The following is a 16,892-nucleotide window of genomic DNA, read 5'->3' as shown; positions in this document are numbered from 1 at the left end:
TTTGGTTATTAGTCTTAGAGCAATCTGTTCCGTAGTCTGAGTATATCTTTTAGTTTTGTCAGTAGCGTTTGCTCTAAGTAAGTGTCCGTAGTGGAGAACTAGTCTACAGATGGATTTGTATATTTGTGTGCCTGTTTTCGTGCTGGTACCTTTGTTCTTGTATGTCAGTGATCGAAAATGTTTTGTCCGTTTAATAGTTTCAGTTCTTGCATTTTTTAAGTGTTTTGTAAATTTCAGTTTTTGGTCCAGTATTACGCCTAAGTATTTTACGTCATGTTTGGGTTCAATTATGTGGCCGTCTGGGATTATGTTTGGGGAGTCGTCTTTAATCTTATGATTTGGTAGTAAAAGTTGGCTTTTAGTTGCGTTGGGGGTCAGTCTCCATCTGTAGAACCATGTCATAGTATCGTCAGTAAGTGATTGTAGTTTTGACACTGATTATGATGTAGTTTTGTCGTGTACTATAAGTGCAGTGTCGTCTGCGTATTGTAATATGTATGCGGTTTTGTCATATTGATTTTTGTCCTGCTTGTTGTGATTGTATATGTCGTGGCAATAGGTTGTAAAGTAAAGGTGAGAGGGGTGATCCTTGGGGTAGTCCTTGTTCAGGACTGATAGGAAAGGAAAGTGTGTTGTCTATTCGGACGTGCAGTTGTCTATTTTCTAGTAAATTTCTGATTGTGTAAAGTAAGTATTTTGGTGTATCAAGTTTATGTAATTTGTAAAGTAGTCCTTTGTGCCAGACACTGTCAAAAGCTTTGTTAATGTCCATGAACAAACAAGCTGTTTTGTTGCCGTTGAGGCGCGTTGTTTGTATGTTGTTAGTGTAGATAAAAGGTGGATGTATAGTCGAGTGTTTTGGTTTAAAGCCAAACTGGTATAGTGGAATGTGCTGTCCAATCTGTTCTTGAAGTCGGTTTTTTATGACGAGTTCGAGTAATTTGCTTAGTACTGGAAGTAATGTAAAAGGTCTGTAATTTTGAGTTTGTGCTGTCGAGTCCATTTTTTAGAATGGGTATTATTATGCCCGTTTTCCATGCATCCGGAATTATGTTGTGTCGAATGCAGTTGTTAAGTAAGTCTAGTATAAGTTTGTGAGTTTCGGAGGTTAAGTTTTTCAGCAATTTGCTTTTAATTTTATCCTTGCCTGGTGCGGTGTTCTTTAAGTTAGATAGTGCTTCATCGTATTCAACGTTAGAGATTAACGGAAAAGTATTGTCTGTTTGGTTGTCTGAGTATTGTACGGTGCCATTTTCGTTTATTGTTCCAAGCGGATTGGTTTTTTTGTATCGTGATAGTTTTTAAATTTTTTGCCAGTATATTTTTCCGTTGTCATGTTCGATTTCTTGGCATGCTTGCAGCCATTTGTCTTGTTTGTATTGGTCTATTAAAGTCTTGACGTTTCTGTTGAGTTCGTTAAGCTTTCTTTTTAAATCATTGTCTTGTGTGTGCATGTATAGTCTGTGTTCTTTTTTCGTTTGATTAGTCTCAAAAAAAGGCAGGGTATGCTGGTAGAAAGTGTTTTTTACCCGTGGAGAAAACTTTTGTACTGCCAATGTCAATTGTTCATGTAAGTTTTCTATGGAAGGTATGAAAAAATATTAACAACAAATAATAAAAAATATTGTAATTATTATAAAAAAATAAGTGAAAGTTGTACTTAGACATGTGTTATATTTTTTAATATTTTTACCATACAAGGTTTAATAATGACAAACTCTTTCCGACTTATCCCTTTGCGTTTAGTTCTCCTAAAGTGTTGAGATTTTAATTTTGATCGATTATTGCTAAGAGATCATTACTTCTTTCCTTTAGTTTTGGCTTACTTTGTGCAATATTGCAAAATAAAACATGCTGGGGTGTTTATTGATGAAAAAAATGTAATTTATTAAAACACTGAAATAAAAATAATGATTATTTTATTAAAAATAACCAAAAAACTGACAGCTAAATCGATAATAAATTTGATATTTAAATGCTGTTAGTGAGTTTCCAGCACTCTAGAAATTTTAAGCTACTTATTCTTAGGCGTTTTTAGATGATAATTCAGAAAAATTAAAATAGCGCCAAAACAAGAGGATAGGTATAAGGATATCATAATGAAAGTTGAAGAGAATTGACAGGAGAATAAAATGCAACCCTTAAATACAGGGTGTTCCATTTAAAAAATCGATTTAACCAATTTTACTATTTTTGTTTAATAAATTATACAAAAATATACGGGGTGTTTCATTTAAAAAACAAAAAAACATTTTTGCCCCGCACTTACGCAACATCCTGTATAGTCGAAAGTATTTCTATGTTGTACACCATAAACTTTTATATAAAGTATTTTTTTCGAAAAATCAAAAGCAGCAACAATATGGGACTTTGGCACACTATTGCGCCACCCTGTATAAAATTAGTATCCCTTTTATTACTTATAGCATTTTTTGTTTTTTGAATGTGCAACATCTCATGTAACTTCCGTTTTTTTTATATTTTGTTCCGATTTTATAATTTTTGTGTCATTGAAGTTAAAAAGAGAGTTTTTTTGTTATTTCATGAGTTTGATTTTTTGTCATATTTATTTTTTGTGACTTTATTCTGTTTTCCAGATATTGTGATGTTTGTCCAATGTATACTCACTGATTGCAGGGAATTTCATATACAATATTGCTGGTTTTATTTTTTGACGTTTCAGATTTTAACTTGCTGAAATGAATAGAGTTATGTTGTATTTAGATAACAGATTGTTAAATTGTGTAGATAAGCCTATATATATGCCTTTTTTTTTTCTGTATGTTATCAGTTTTGTTTTTGAGGATGATTGTTAAGTTTTAAGGCGTTCTTAGATTTATTAATAGATTTATCTTGAAACTGCCTGTCTGATAATTTTTAGGCTCTGTCAGCTAACCCTATTATTACAGATATTTTTGGCTTAAAGGATGATTTGAACCAAAGTGTAAATAACGTGAGGACCATGTTTTTTTAGTAAACCATTCGGTTAAAATGTTGATAGTTGATATTCGAAGAAGTGTTACATCTAAGAAGTTTAGAATTCCGTCAAAGAAGTTAAAGTTAGTTAGTTAAAGTTTTAATTTTGTTTTGAAATGCTGCATGTTTTACTAGGTTTTTGGAATTTTGCAAGCTCATTAAATGGCGATTGGATACATGAAACAATTGGTCGTAAGAGAATGTCTCTCTTATGTAACTTTGGTAAACCTTAAATTTTGAGCGACAGAGCACTGTGGATAATTAAAGGCTAATTTCATGAGAAACCACCAACTTACCTAAATCAGGTACATGAATTAAATTGGCTAAAATAACAACACAAAAAATTCCTGAATATTTGGTTTGCTACAATATAGCCCATACATAAAAAAATCCAAATGGGAACAAGTTGGAAATCGCAAAAGATAATAATATACAGGGTGTCCGCATTTTTTTATAGCAAAATTTCTACGTTCAAAGCCGAATTTGAAGTAAATCATTGAAAAAAAAATGCGTTATTAAGATAATAGAGGGTAGGGACCAAACTTAAATCAATGGTTATTAAAAGTCGCTGGTTTTCTATACAATACAAATCAGACCTGAATATCTTATTCAATTTAGAAAGAAAGAGTTTTCTTGTTACTTTTCGCTACAGCGTTTCTGTTCGGAGTAAAAAAAATCATGATAATGTAGGTACCTAGAACTATTCGGAGACATTTTTATTAAAAAAAAACGCTACGGCACTGCCTGTTTCTTACGATTTAATGATATTGTTAGTTCATTTTTCTTTTATCCGCTGTTAAAAAAAATTACAATTTTTTTATTAAAAGTTGAACACCCTGTATCTCCGTAACGAATCTACTTTGGACCATATTATTTATAAAGCAAACTTGGATTATTTTTTCATATATTATGAAATCCTGTAAAAATATGACGCATTTTTCGTAAAACATGTGTATAAGAGTAACAGGGTTGTCCACGTTATTCTCACTCCACTCCCTCCCACCCTGTTTCCGATCAGGATATGGCCGATCAGATGATAGCCGAACACAGAATTCCTAGATACATCACCAAGAAAAATTGGCGACAGTCGTTTTTTCCTCGTTCAATCTGCGGCGGGCTCAGAATGTCGTCGTCGAACTTGGGTGGAATTTTTTTCCACCCAAATTCCTATTTTCTCAAAACAACCTGCCTAAACAAATAGTAAGACAATGGAAGTACTACCCCCGGTGGGTATCAGCATAGCTGAAGAACCGGAAAAAGAACCGGAAAGGCTCCCGGAGTCCTGGCCATCGGATTCGATGGGGGGGTGGCAAGCTACCATTAAATCAATCGGCGGCAACTGAAGAAAACAGAGCGAGAACAAAACGACCTCGACAGCACCATTATCAATATGATAGGCCAGGATTAAGCAAAGGCTTCTCAAAACGATGGACGAAAAGCGACAGTTGATTTTAAACCGGGTCGAGGCAAAGCTGGGGAACAGATAAGTTTGTCAGCGAGTCCGAAGAGGATTTTAAAACAACAGAGCATGGCAACAGCCAGAAGCAAGTTGCCGTGGCACATCTAAGACCACTTATAACCACCAGGTAAAATGTTGGTCAGATGGCTTGGACGGAAAGAAGCTTTTAGGGGTTATCCTTATTAGTAATTTTGCGCCACCGCATTGCGGATTTAATCATTCAACTAGAGGTAACAACTATAATTATAACAAAAATCACGGTAGCAGACAAAGGACATATTATCACTATCGGAGAAAACCATAAATTCGAAACACTAACAGACGTTATTCGGGAAATCGCGGTAATCGCGGAAGAAATAACTGTAGTACGAATAGGAATTTTAAGAACCAAAATGACTTACGTCATTATGAAGATACGAGGTAATTAAATGCTGCAAAATCGATAAAATAAACAATTGCGTAGTTTTATCAGGAAAGTTAGGCAATGGAATTTTTCAAAAAGAAGTAGTAGTCTATATTCTTTCAGTGGAGTTGTACAAGTTCAAAAAAAAAAGGAATGTCACGCAGTCGTCTCAACAATACTGTCGTCCACAATACGTCTCCTACAAGTATTATGGAGACGACTGCGTGCCATTCCCTTCCTTTTGTAATGGAATTTTTGTTGCGGGAGGTCTGGTTCGACTCAATCCTAACTCAATTTCTTTTAAAATATTGTCACATGTAGAAAAAAGGGTTGTTAGGGGTAGAAGATAGACAACAGTAGTCCTGCATGCTTCTGTATTATAAGAAGGGCTTTAGGCACTAACAAGGGGTGTGCACAGTTGTGTTAGCCTTTCGGTTGCGCCTGTAAGTAAAACCCGTGGCTACAAGCACGAGGTACTTATCCGGCGCGCCCAAAGGGCTAGTTTAAACTGACAGGTCTAAGGGTTCAATCGGCCACAACAAGTTATAACGAAGGAACCCTTTCTTATCAGCCTGGGGCTGCGGAGAAAGTAGTTAGCAGCCGGTGTCACTACAAGTTGTAAGCTTCTAGCTGACAAACCCAGGGACCAATGATCTTAGATGTGCTTGGGTGCACCTTTTATATTCGTACCTGACCGTAATCCTGATGATTATGTTTATTAGCAATTTATACAGTGTAAGGTACGAATATAGTGGGTGATCTTCCAATCTGTGACAATATTAAATACGCGTGATCAGGATGTTCAGTTAAATAATTTTAATTTATTAGTTGCGGGTGCAAACGATTTCGAGATAGTGAGTTATGCAGGAATAAAATCTTTCCTCCCTGGGTAGAGTGGACAAACTTTTAGATCTTATTGACAGAAGTATTCTAAATAAAGAGGAAAGATATTTCATTCAGAAAGTCTGCGCTAAGTCCGCTAACGTGTTTCATTTGCCATGCGATTTACTTTCTGCAACAAACATTTGCAAACAAAAAGTAAGATTAAAACAATATGGTGTTCCGGTTTATGTAAAACGTTATCGACTTTCACATGCTCATAAAAAATAAATCATTGAATAAATCGATAGTATGCTCAAGGACGGAATAATAGAAGAAGCGAAATCCAAATGGGCAAATCCTTTACTGATTATACATGAAAAACCTGATTGCATTGGTAATAAAAAGTATAGTTTGGTTATTGATTATATTTCACTTAATCGGGAAATAAAAGATGAAAAGTGGTCGCTAGGTTCAAATTTTGGAGTCACTCGGGAAAGCCTTGTATTTTTCGAATTTGGACCTCAGGCAAGGCTACTATCAGGTCGCATTGGACGAAGTAAGTAGACCGTATACAGCATTTACTACCAACAGGAGACAATTGCAAATGACAAGTCTACCTATGAGCACAATAGTAAAAGTACTTCAAATGCTAAAAGAAGTCTACTTAAAATTCAATCCAAAGAAATTTTTCAATTTATGAGATAAAAGTTATGTATTTCTGCTATTTGTATTGTATGTAAATAATATTGTACACGCGATTAATGATTGTAGTATAGAACTGTTTGCAGATGACACGATGATTTATATGATTGGGAGGGATTTACATGAAATTCATAAAATAGTCAATAATGATTTAGATAGACTGTTCGTATGGCTTAATAATAATAGTTTAAGTTTTAATGTATCTAAATCGAAATGGTGTTTATTTGGAAAAAAGGGCAAATTGATTAATTTTAATTACGGTAGCGTAAGCATAAAAATTAATAATGAAGAACTCATGAAAGTTGAGCAAATTAAGTACCTGGGAGTCTTGCTAGATGCAGAACTGAATTTTCATGCTAATGCGGACGGTATCATGAGAAAATTGTCTAAAAAAGTGGCATTCATTTCTAGAGTAGGAAAAAACTTGTCAATGTACACTAAAAAACTGTTGTATAACAGTATAGCTGCACCACCCTTGGAATTTTGCTCTAGATTGCTATATAGTGTACCGAGTTACTAAATTAATACTAAAGCGATGTACATTCATATAATACTAGAAATTGTAATGACTTTATACTTGTTGACAAGTGCAAAACAGATCAAATGAAAAGTTCAGTTTTGTATAGGGGATTGTATCAATTTAATTCGATACCCAGTGATATTAAAGACTGTGATAACATTACTGTATTCAAACGGTTGTTAAGAAAATATGTAAGATGTCAACATTAACTTTAATTTTAATTTGTTTTTTGCCGTTAAATTTCTTTTATCTTTTTAATTTTTGTATTGGATCGTTTTCTTTGTAGCATTGCTATTAAATGAACATTATCATTATATTTAGGTCACATTATCTCAGCCAAAGGAGTTTACTCCGATAAAGAAAAAAATACAGTAGTGCAGCAATATCCGGTACCCAAAAATGCTAATGAGACTAAAATATTTGTGGTATTTAGAAACTGCTATAGAAAGTTTATACCTAATTTTGCAAAAATAACGGTTTCTCTAAATCACTTATCAAAAAAAAGAGTCAAATTTCAATGCAAGTGATCGTCAGAGATCTTTTGAGGCATTAAAAATAGCGCTCTGAAGTGCATCTATTCTACAGTATCCTAACTTTTCTGAAGACAACACATTTATTTTAAAAATTCATGTATCGGGTTTTCCGATAAGAGCAGTGCTGTCAAATAACGACGATAGACCAGTTGCTTACGCAAGCAGGTCATTAAGCAATGTCGAGCGAAGTTATCATACTATAGAGAAAGAGCTATTAGCTATCGTATGGGCGGAAAAAAACATTTTAGATTATAGACCACTAATTTACTTGTTTGGGATGACCAATACATCTAATTGATTGACAAAGTTTCGCTTAGTTTTGGAATAATATGATTTTGTACTTGTAATGTAATGTCGCACTAATTGAATCTTGGAGGACCAAGATATTACAGGAAGGCCGAGTGTCAGCGTCACAAACTATTTAAAATTACGCGCCATACTGCCCGGATATACTTAAGGTTACAACTGTCACGAGAGAGAGAGAATTGTGAAGTTAAATAAAAGTAATAGATGTGTTGAAAATGGTGAGGTTTTGTTTTTTGTTTATCAATCCCAATCCTCTGACCGGTTTCGCCGTATTACGGCTCATCAGAGAGGCTATAGGGCTTGATAACCAAAGAACAAAACCTTCGTTCCAGTATAGTCAACTGGATGCCAGAAATGATAGTTGTGTGCAACATCTGGTGACATCTGTACTCAACTCTATGAGTTAGAAAGTACAGATGGCGTTCCAAAATCTAGGAACAGCACCATTAATGCCGCATCATTCGGTAAACACCGATCTGATTGGTTGAAAATGGTGAGGTTTTGTTTTTTGTTTATCACACAACTATCATTTCTGGCATCCAGTTGACTATACTGGAACGAAGGTTTTGTTCTTTGGTTATCAAGCCCTATAGCCTCTCTGATGAGCCGTAATACGGCGAGACCGGTCAGAGGATTGGGATTGATAAACAAAAAAAAAACAAAACCTCACCATTTTCAACCAATCAGATCGGTGTTTACCGAATGATGCGGCATTAATGGTGCTGTTCCTAGATTTTGGAACGCCATCTGTACTTTCTAACTCATAGAGTTGAGTACAGATGTCACCAGATGTTGCACACAACTATCATTTCTGGCATCCAGTTGACTATACTGGAACGAAGGTTTTGTTTTTTGTTTATCAAGCCCTATAGCCTCTCTGATGAGCCGTAATACGGCGAAACCGGTCAGAGGATTGGGATTGATAAACAAAAAACAAAACCTCACCATTTTCAACCAATCAGATCGGTGTTTACCGAATGATGCGGCATTAATGGTGCTGTTCCTAGATTTTGGAACGCCATCTGTACTTTCTAACTCATAGAGTTGAGTACAGATGTCACCAGATGTTGCACACAACTATCATTTCTGGCATCCAGTTGACTATACTGGAACGAAGGTTTTGTTCTTTGGTTATCAAGCCCTATAGCCTCTCTGATGAGCCGTAATACGGCGAAACCGGTCAGAGGATTGGGATTGATAAACAAAAAACAAAACCTCACCATTTTCAACCAATCAGATCGGTGTTTACCGAATGATGCGGCATTAATGGTGCTGTTCCTAGATTTTGGAACGCCATCTGTACTTTCTAACTCATAGAGTTGAGTACAGATGTCACCAGATGTTGCACACAACTATCATTAATAGATGTGTGTTATCTCGGTCCTAATAATTTGTGTTATTTTGTCCCTAACTACGAATGCGAGGTTTCCAAAGGGCGGTAGTTGTGATGTCCTTTGTGTGAACTAACAATTTATAACATTTTTTTTAATACATAAACAATATAGGCAAGTAATCGACTTAAAAAATAATGAGTTTTATTAGTTTTTAAATTTTTGGACCTGTACTAAATATAAGGTCTGGGGAAAAGTGAATAAACCATGCTGTTAACTTTGCCCCACATTTTATAATACTTCGACAGCAAACATTTTTAGTAGAGATAAGTAACCTTGGAATATGGGAAACTTTGCTCCAATTTTTGAAAAAAAAAGGTATTAAAAACTATTTGGAAATCAAGTACCACTTTTTTTATATTCTATAACAAACATTCCATAACCTAAATAACAAACAAGTTATTCATTCACAAGTTATCAAAAGATTTTCAAATTGGTTAGAGGTATGCCGCATTACAGATACATGTAACATCTGAGATAGGGACGTTGAAACGCATTTTTTCAACCTTTGGTTGTCCTGATAATGTGTCTTGTGATAACATACTGTTACGGATTCGGCCTACTATGCTCGATACTTCTGAACGAGCTCTCGATTCGGGATGAAACCGATGCGCCGCAATATCTGGCCGGGCGCGTGCTAAAGTAGGCCACAGTTAGGAAGCGCCACACCTGGAAGAATCTTGGACGTTCGATGCAAATCGCGAAGCGTTTTGCGGTCATTCTAGAACGTGGTTTGCGAATATAAAAGAAGCGGTGTCAGACGGCACGAGTAGTGAATTTGGAAACGCGGTAAAGTTTAAATACTGGAATAATTGTGGAATTGTAGTAGTGTTTTTAGTAGCTGAATTAATTATTGTACGGAGTGTTTTAAAGTGTAAATAAATTTATTAATTGTTGAGTTAAACTGACTTTGTGTGAACCCACGGGAAAATCGTAACAATACTTTTCAGAGGTGCAGCGGTTAAAGGATTCGCCACTCCATGAAACTTAAAAATTGTTGCGAAAGTCTAAAAACGTAACATGTTTTATATTTTATTATAGTAATTTTATCAATTTAGGCCAGTTTTTTCTTCTATTAAAAAAAAAACATTTATTACACAACACTTTTCTTTAACTGCCTAAGCAACAAAAGTCATAAAAATTAAGATTTATAGCACTTCGTATTTATTATTTATTATATCCCACCATACGGTGAATTAAATAGTTAATATATATATAAAAAAGTTAATACTTATAAACAAAAAGAAAATTTTTAAATTGAACTTCGTAGCTATGTAAATGTAATGATAATGTAACTATAAATGTTAAGCTTACTGGTTAAATTTTTTCCTCAACTCGAAAGTTTTATATTTGAACATCAATGACCAGACTCCAGATTTTAGTGAACCATTTAAGTTATTTAAGAAAAGTGAAATTTCTTAGAATGTCTGGGTTTTTGCAAAGTTTCACACAAACTCTTAAAATAATTGGTCAAAAACTCGTCCACTTTCATTTGGAGAACTCGAAGTCAATTTCATTAGATTCTTTAGTAATAATTGAAAACTGGTGACCCAATTTGACAAGCTTGGATCTTCATCACATTAATAAGGCTGAAGACAATGAACCTGTCACTTTTCCGGTACCCTACGCTTTTGGTAAGTTAGAGAGTTTATTTATGAAGACATACTACTGCAGACATATTCTGCAAATTTTTGATACAGCTAAGAGTATTGCCTCATTACATCTCCAGATAAAATTTTTGAACGAAATAGAATACTCGTTGTATTTGTTGTGTTATAGAGATTATTGGCAACGATGTAAGGTCGGTTGAGAAGTGAAGGTTAGAGTCAATTAGTGAGTTGAACGGCATATACGGTGTTTGTGCTAGTAAGTGTATCTCTAAAGTTCAAAGTTACTTCTATTCCGTTAGACATTGAAACATCCGAGTAGCCGAAACACCTAACTAAACATGGTGGCAGCTGAAAACCAATAACTAACACTCTTGTGTTGTTTCACTGAATGTCAAGGTTAAAAATCTTATTATGACTGACTAAAAGGAAAGAGTACCAACCACAGTATCAACTCCCAGAAATTTTAACTTCGCCGATCTGTCGTCTCGACAAATCTGAAACTTTAGTTCGAGCGCCGACAAAGTTAGTTCCCTTATCGGATATTACAAGTCTAGGTTTACCTCTACGGGCAATAAAACGGTTAAAGGCTTGTAAGAATTTATCAGTTGAAAGATTTGTCACAAGTTAGCAAAGAACAAATAAATATTGCTGAATAGCATTTGACTTCTTTAAACGGTTTTGATCTTCTATCACGTAAGACCAGCATAATCGACGCCGGTATGTTCCAATGGAAACTTCGCCTTGAACCTATCAGCAGGTAAGTAGTAGTAGTAGCAGGTAATGTATATAATAATATACTAGATAGATATAATCATGGTTAAATGGAATAACATGGTGCAATTACGGACTGCAAACCGACAGTGGCAGTATTTTAATCGTAACTTTCATTATTACCGGTAATTATTTAATATTTTCTACTAAATAGTGTTTGTAAACGGTTGAAAACTCAGTTGCTTGACATGAGAAATATTTATATATTTTATATAGTATTTTTTAGTTGTTATATCTATTTCTATTTCTAACTACATTGTTTGCATTAATTTTGTCATACAATTTTTTGTTACCAAGTTTTGATGCAAACTCACTTGTGCACACCAATAAATTAGTGCTACCTTTATCTTTTTTTTTAGAATCCAAATTTCGTATTTACTTCTTGTTGTTTCGAATCCAATACGGGGGTTTTGTGTTAAAAAATGATGTTTCAGGGTGTTGCAAAGATGAGTATTATTTTGTTTAAAAAAAAATCTTGTCTCTACTACCCTGTGACTGCTTCTTTGTTCTGGGGATGATTTCTAAATGGATTTAAATTTTAATTTGCTAGTTTTTTAGTATCTGCTGTGCATATTCGTTTCTGTAGATTTAATGTGGCTTTTAATTGCAACTCGTAAACAGTCTAGTAATGTAATAATGTAAGTCAACGTTAATGCATTAGAAACATGTTATTTTGTCATTTTGTAAATTCTAGATGTTCGTTAGAACTAAGTACATATTGTGCACCAAAACCTGCTGTACGGAAAAGATTATAAACATGAATGAAAAAAATGCTTATGGAAACCTATGCTAACCTAGTGGCTCATCACATTAAATTAATCAAAAACAGGGTTATGCAGCAATCGTTTTTAAAGCATTTGTTGTTTAATTCAACTTTCAGTTAAACAACAAATGCTTTAAAAACTGACTCAACCAATCTTATCAAGACTACAAATTTACGTTCCAGGTATGTCTGTTTTATTATTGTATGTTGTTTGTTAATGACTTTTACTGACCTTTCATTATTTTAGAACATTTTAACCATTTTGAAAAAGATCTTGAAAGGATCGAAACTTCAATGTAAAAATTAAAATGGGGTAACAGCTTCCAAGAGATTTTATCAACTATGACCTAACAGAACACGAAACATAATGCAAAAAGATAAAGATATCTCTTATCTTGTTCTCTTATTTATAATAAATGTTGCTATATGCATTGTAATTATTTTATCATACATCAGTAAAATATACATACATAGTAAATTATAAAGTGAAAAATATAATTACTTTTTAAAATTTATTTATATTCAATTTAAATTTATTTCTATTTCGTTCCATTGATGTCCCTTACGTATCCCAAAAACTAAACACATATTGATTCTACGTTGCAACAACGTTCTCACCAATGTTTTAACGTTTCTCGTTGATTTTTGGGAGTGGTTTTTTAGTTGATTTGAAGTTGAATTTACGTTGAACAGAAAACCGCCACCATATAACAACAAATCAACGTTATTTTTATATAACTTGTTTTATTTAAAATTTTAAAAACATTGCTATCTCTTGCAACATTTTTGTCGGACATACGGTTTTTCCAAAAAAATTCAATACCTTACAACTCAGTAAATTTTTAGCCGAGACGAACAAACACATACAAAATGATGTAAGTCTCCTGTAGACTTGGATTTATCCATATCAATACTCTTGGCTGGTTCCTCCTCAGATGTATCTACTAAGATGTAAATATAAAATCAGAAGAAACTTTGCAACAATAATTAACAACTTTAACTGAGGCTTTGGTCAAAGAGTTTATATAAGTATCACATTGGATATAAGAGAATTAATTATTTGAAATGTTGATTATTTGAAAATACTAACAGATTTTGATTCAACCACCTGACTAAAAGGAATTCTTTTAGTTTGACGTCATACAGTTCCTCGAATAAGTTACCATCGGCCCGATTTCCAATATTAAATGTACAAATCTTTGTACAACTTGTTGACATTTTATGCGAGGATGCCAATACGAGGTAAATATAACGCGAATTTTAAATTTCAAAGTTCAGTTTATTCATGTCTTCGTCCGCCTGGGTAGATTGGTCGCGTAGGTATGTAGCATCAGTTTGTGTCTTCTCGCAATTTGTGTAGCGGTGTGCTTCGATCCATATTGTTACTAATCTCGTGTTTAAAGTATTTGTCTGTTTTTTTAGCGTAGCTGCTATTTGTTTAATTTCTCGTTTGGTGTTTTAGTAGTATAGCAATGCCGGTTCTGCCTCGTTTTGATGAAATGGTGAAGGCGCGAGGTTCTCGTAGCGTGGGGCCCGTAGCCCCGAGCCCCGCCGTGGTGGTGACCACCGGAGCCCCGCCGGTGACGTCACGTGGGGCCCCCCTACCTGTCACTTGTCACGGCGGTTCATTTTTATGGGTGAAGGCGCGTGGAGCCCCGCCGGGGGCCTCGAGCCGGGGCCCACCTGTCACTTGTCAAAACAAGCTCAAATGGTGAAGGTCACCCCCACCCCAACCCCCAACCCCAACCCCTACACAACACAACAGCAAACACTTTCATTTTTTTTTTCGGAGAGAGCTCAACTTTTTAGGTCAACAGTCGGACACCTACTGAAAAATGATCAAAAAGTGATTTTCCAATTTCATACATGGTCTGACCAGGGTCACTACGTAGTAATTTTTACGCTTATTTTTCATGTAATTAGGTATTTGGCTGCAAATATATTCAAAAACAACAAATTATGCTTTTTGTTAATGTCCTATCAGTCCATATTTGGTGCTGCACTTTTCCCACTATCGACACATAATTGTTGTTGATGTACGCTTATTTTTCATGTATCTACCCACAAAATATATTTAAAAACAACAAATATGGGGTTTGTTAATGTTCTATCAGCCCTACTATCAATACATAATTGTTGTTTTTCGCTTATTTTTCATAAATCTGACCACAAAAATATATTCAAAAGTGACAAAAATATGTTTTTGGTAATGTCCTATCTCCCCTTCCTTTGGTCACAACTGCATATAAAAGCATAAGCGAACGCGGTAGTAAAAATAAACAGAGCTTTTCTTCCAAGTCAGTTTGCAGCAGCTAAGATACAACAAAGAACAATGTCTAAGTCACCTGCCATTAGTGATTGTGCTGAAACCCTGAACGAGTTGTGCAACATTGTTACACCACCACAAATCCGGCCAGACGAAGTGATTGAAGAAAAAGAAAACCAAAATAATGATGGCGAAGATGTCGTAAGTGAGACCTATAGCTGTTGCACGTATAATCCGAATATTGACGTGACATTACAAATAAGGGAAGTGAATGATTTCTATGAAGCTCCAGTTGACAAGCGCATCCAAAACATTACTGGAGATGTTAATCAACGCGATAAGGATTGGTGGTTATGGAATCGTGCTGTACAACACCATGAATCAATAGTTTTTTGTAATTTCCATTATGTTCTCGAGATAAGATCTATAAATTTAATTATGAATATTTGCCCCGAATGTCATGAAGATTTTGACGATGAGTTTTACAAAAAAGTGGCTTATCACTACAAGGGTGTGTCTTTTTTGCTAGTGCATGAGCATAACTATTTTCATATGAATTGCGATGTGTGTTGTAAAGCTACAAGCGCCTATAATTTCAATTTTTCATGTGTTTGGGGCAACAATATACATAAACGTTTAGAAATGATAAAATTATGGGGAGCACGAGAAGAAGAAGAATAAAATGTGGTTTTTTATACTTTTTGGTTCTTTATTTTTCCACACAAAAACTCTCTTACAGCAGCAGCAGCAGCAACATTGTTTTTATTAGTACCCCCACTTGAAAAAACAAAAAAAATTGTTTATTTAATTTAATTTGCGAACAATTTCACTAAGTGGTAATTGCTCCATAATACAATCCTGAATTATTACACAATAAGCTTTAGTAGCTGCGGGTATACCCACTCTTGTTTCAATTTCTATTTTAACATCAATAGCAGATGATTTTAGGCTATCATCACGCCGAGAACAGTCAATAACAAAAATACTGTGGGTTTTAAAAGCATCATAATCCAAAAGTGTTTCCCTCCTTTCCGCTGAATTAAAGAAACTCTATGCAAATTGTACATAGTTGTAGTGGGCGTCAGCATAATCATTATTGGTAAAATTTAAATTCAATCGCTCATAAGGATAATATTCACCGTTGAGAAATAGTCTGATATCAGATATATTCAAATTATCAAACTGAGTTATGTCCTTCATAGCTTGATTAATTCTGTTTGTTTGAAATCCAACGATGATGTAACGAGGGCAATCTACATCTGTAGTTGTTTTCACACTCCAAATCTCTTTTGTAGAACCTCCATTAAGGCTAGGTAATTCATGTAGTTCCCATTTTCGGAATGGAATTAGAATGGGTTTATCGTTACGTAATGATTTTAGCAGCTCAAGTTTAGTTTGATCATTGGGTGCCACATGTTTGACTTTTAATTCAATATTACCAATAGTTAAGGTGAATGTTGTATCATCCTTGGATACGAGAACACAATTAGTGTCAGTTCGTGAACGAACGAATCTACAAGTGTGTCTTCCACTCATAATTACTTGATAATCTTGGAAAATGCCAAAAAAGTGTTTTAAGGGTATCCTCATGTAAAAAGTACCATCCGTATTTACTGACACATTCTCTGGGTAACTCCAGCTGGCTGTTTTTAAATGATTTTTATCACTTGTATTGTAACACAGATAGCCACGAATTAGGCTGACAATTCCGGGATTTTTAACATGTTCAACTTCAACACCGTTTAGTTCATAGGTCATGGAATCAAAGAAAAATCCTGCTGCATTATTCACTAATTTCACATCACCCGTTCCCGCTATTTTTGATAGTTTTCCTTTAATAGACAAAGCTGGCATCGCATAATAGAACCCAAGCATCATTGCGGTTTACAGTTATCTCAATAATATCATTGTTTTGAAAGGATTTTATGTATGGTAAATACGTTCGAAATTCGATGTGATTAATGGAATTGTCGCTTGTAGGCAGTTGGTAGAGGTCTAAAATTTGGCTTGACAACATAGCCGATTGAAGATAAGAATAAACTGTTGACGGTAGATAACGTTCGATTTTTATAGGGTGTGATCACTAAGACCATTTTTTTAATTCCAATCGTATAATAATTTCTTCGCCACGAAAATTTACTAAATTAGAATTCTGATCAAGAACTTGTAGAGTAATGTTACTGATATCAGTACGATCGATCGGTAAATATATTAAATTTCGCGGCACTTCGTCAATTGCAAATCCGGGGTCGCTGTTTATCGGAAATTCGTAGATGGTGTGTGAAGGTCGATCGTTGTAGTAAGCTCCTTGTGTTATGTTACTATCAATATGAATGGTTCGTACTTTTACAATGTTTACAGGTAGATCGG

The sequence above is a fragment of the Ips typographus genome, unplaced genomic scaffold, assembly GCF_016097725.1.
Source record: "Ips typographus isolate SLU unplaced genomic scaffold, UJ_Ityp_2.0 IpsContig31, whole genome shotgun sequence".
Lineage (NCBI taxonomy): Eukaryota > Metazoa > Arthropoda > Insecta > Coleoptera > Curculionidae > Ips > Ips typographus.
The sequence above is the reverse complement of the archived record's forward strand: the minus strand, read 5'-3'. Positions refer to the sequence as shown.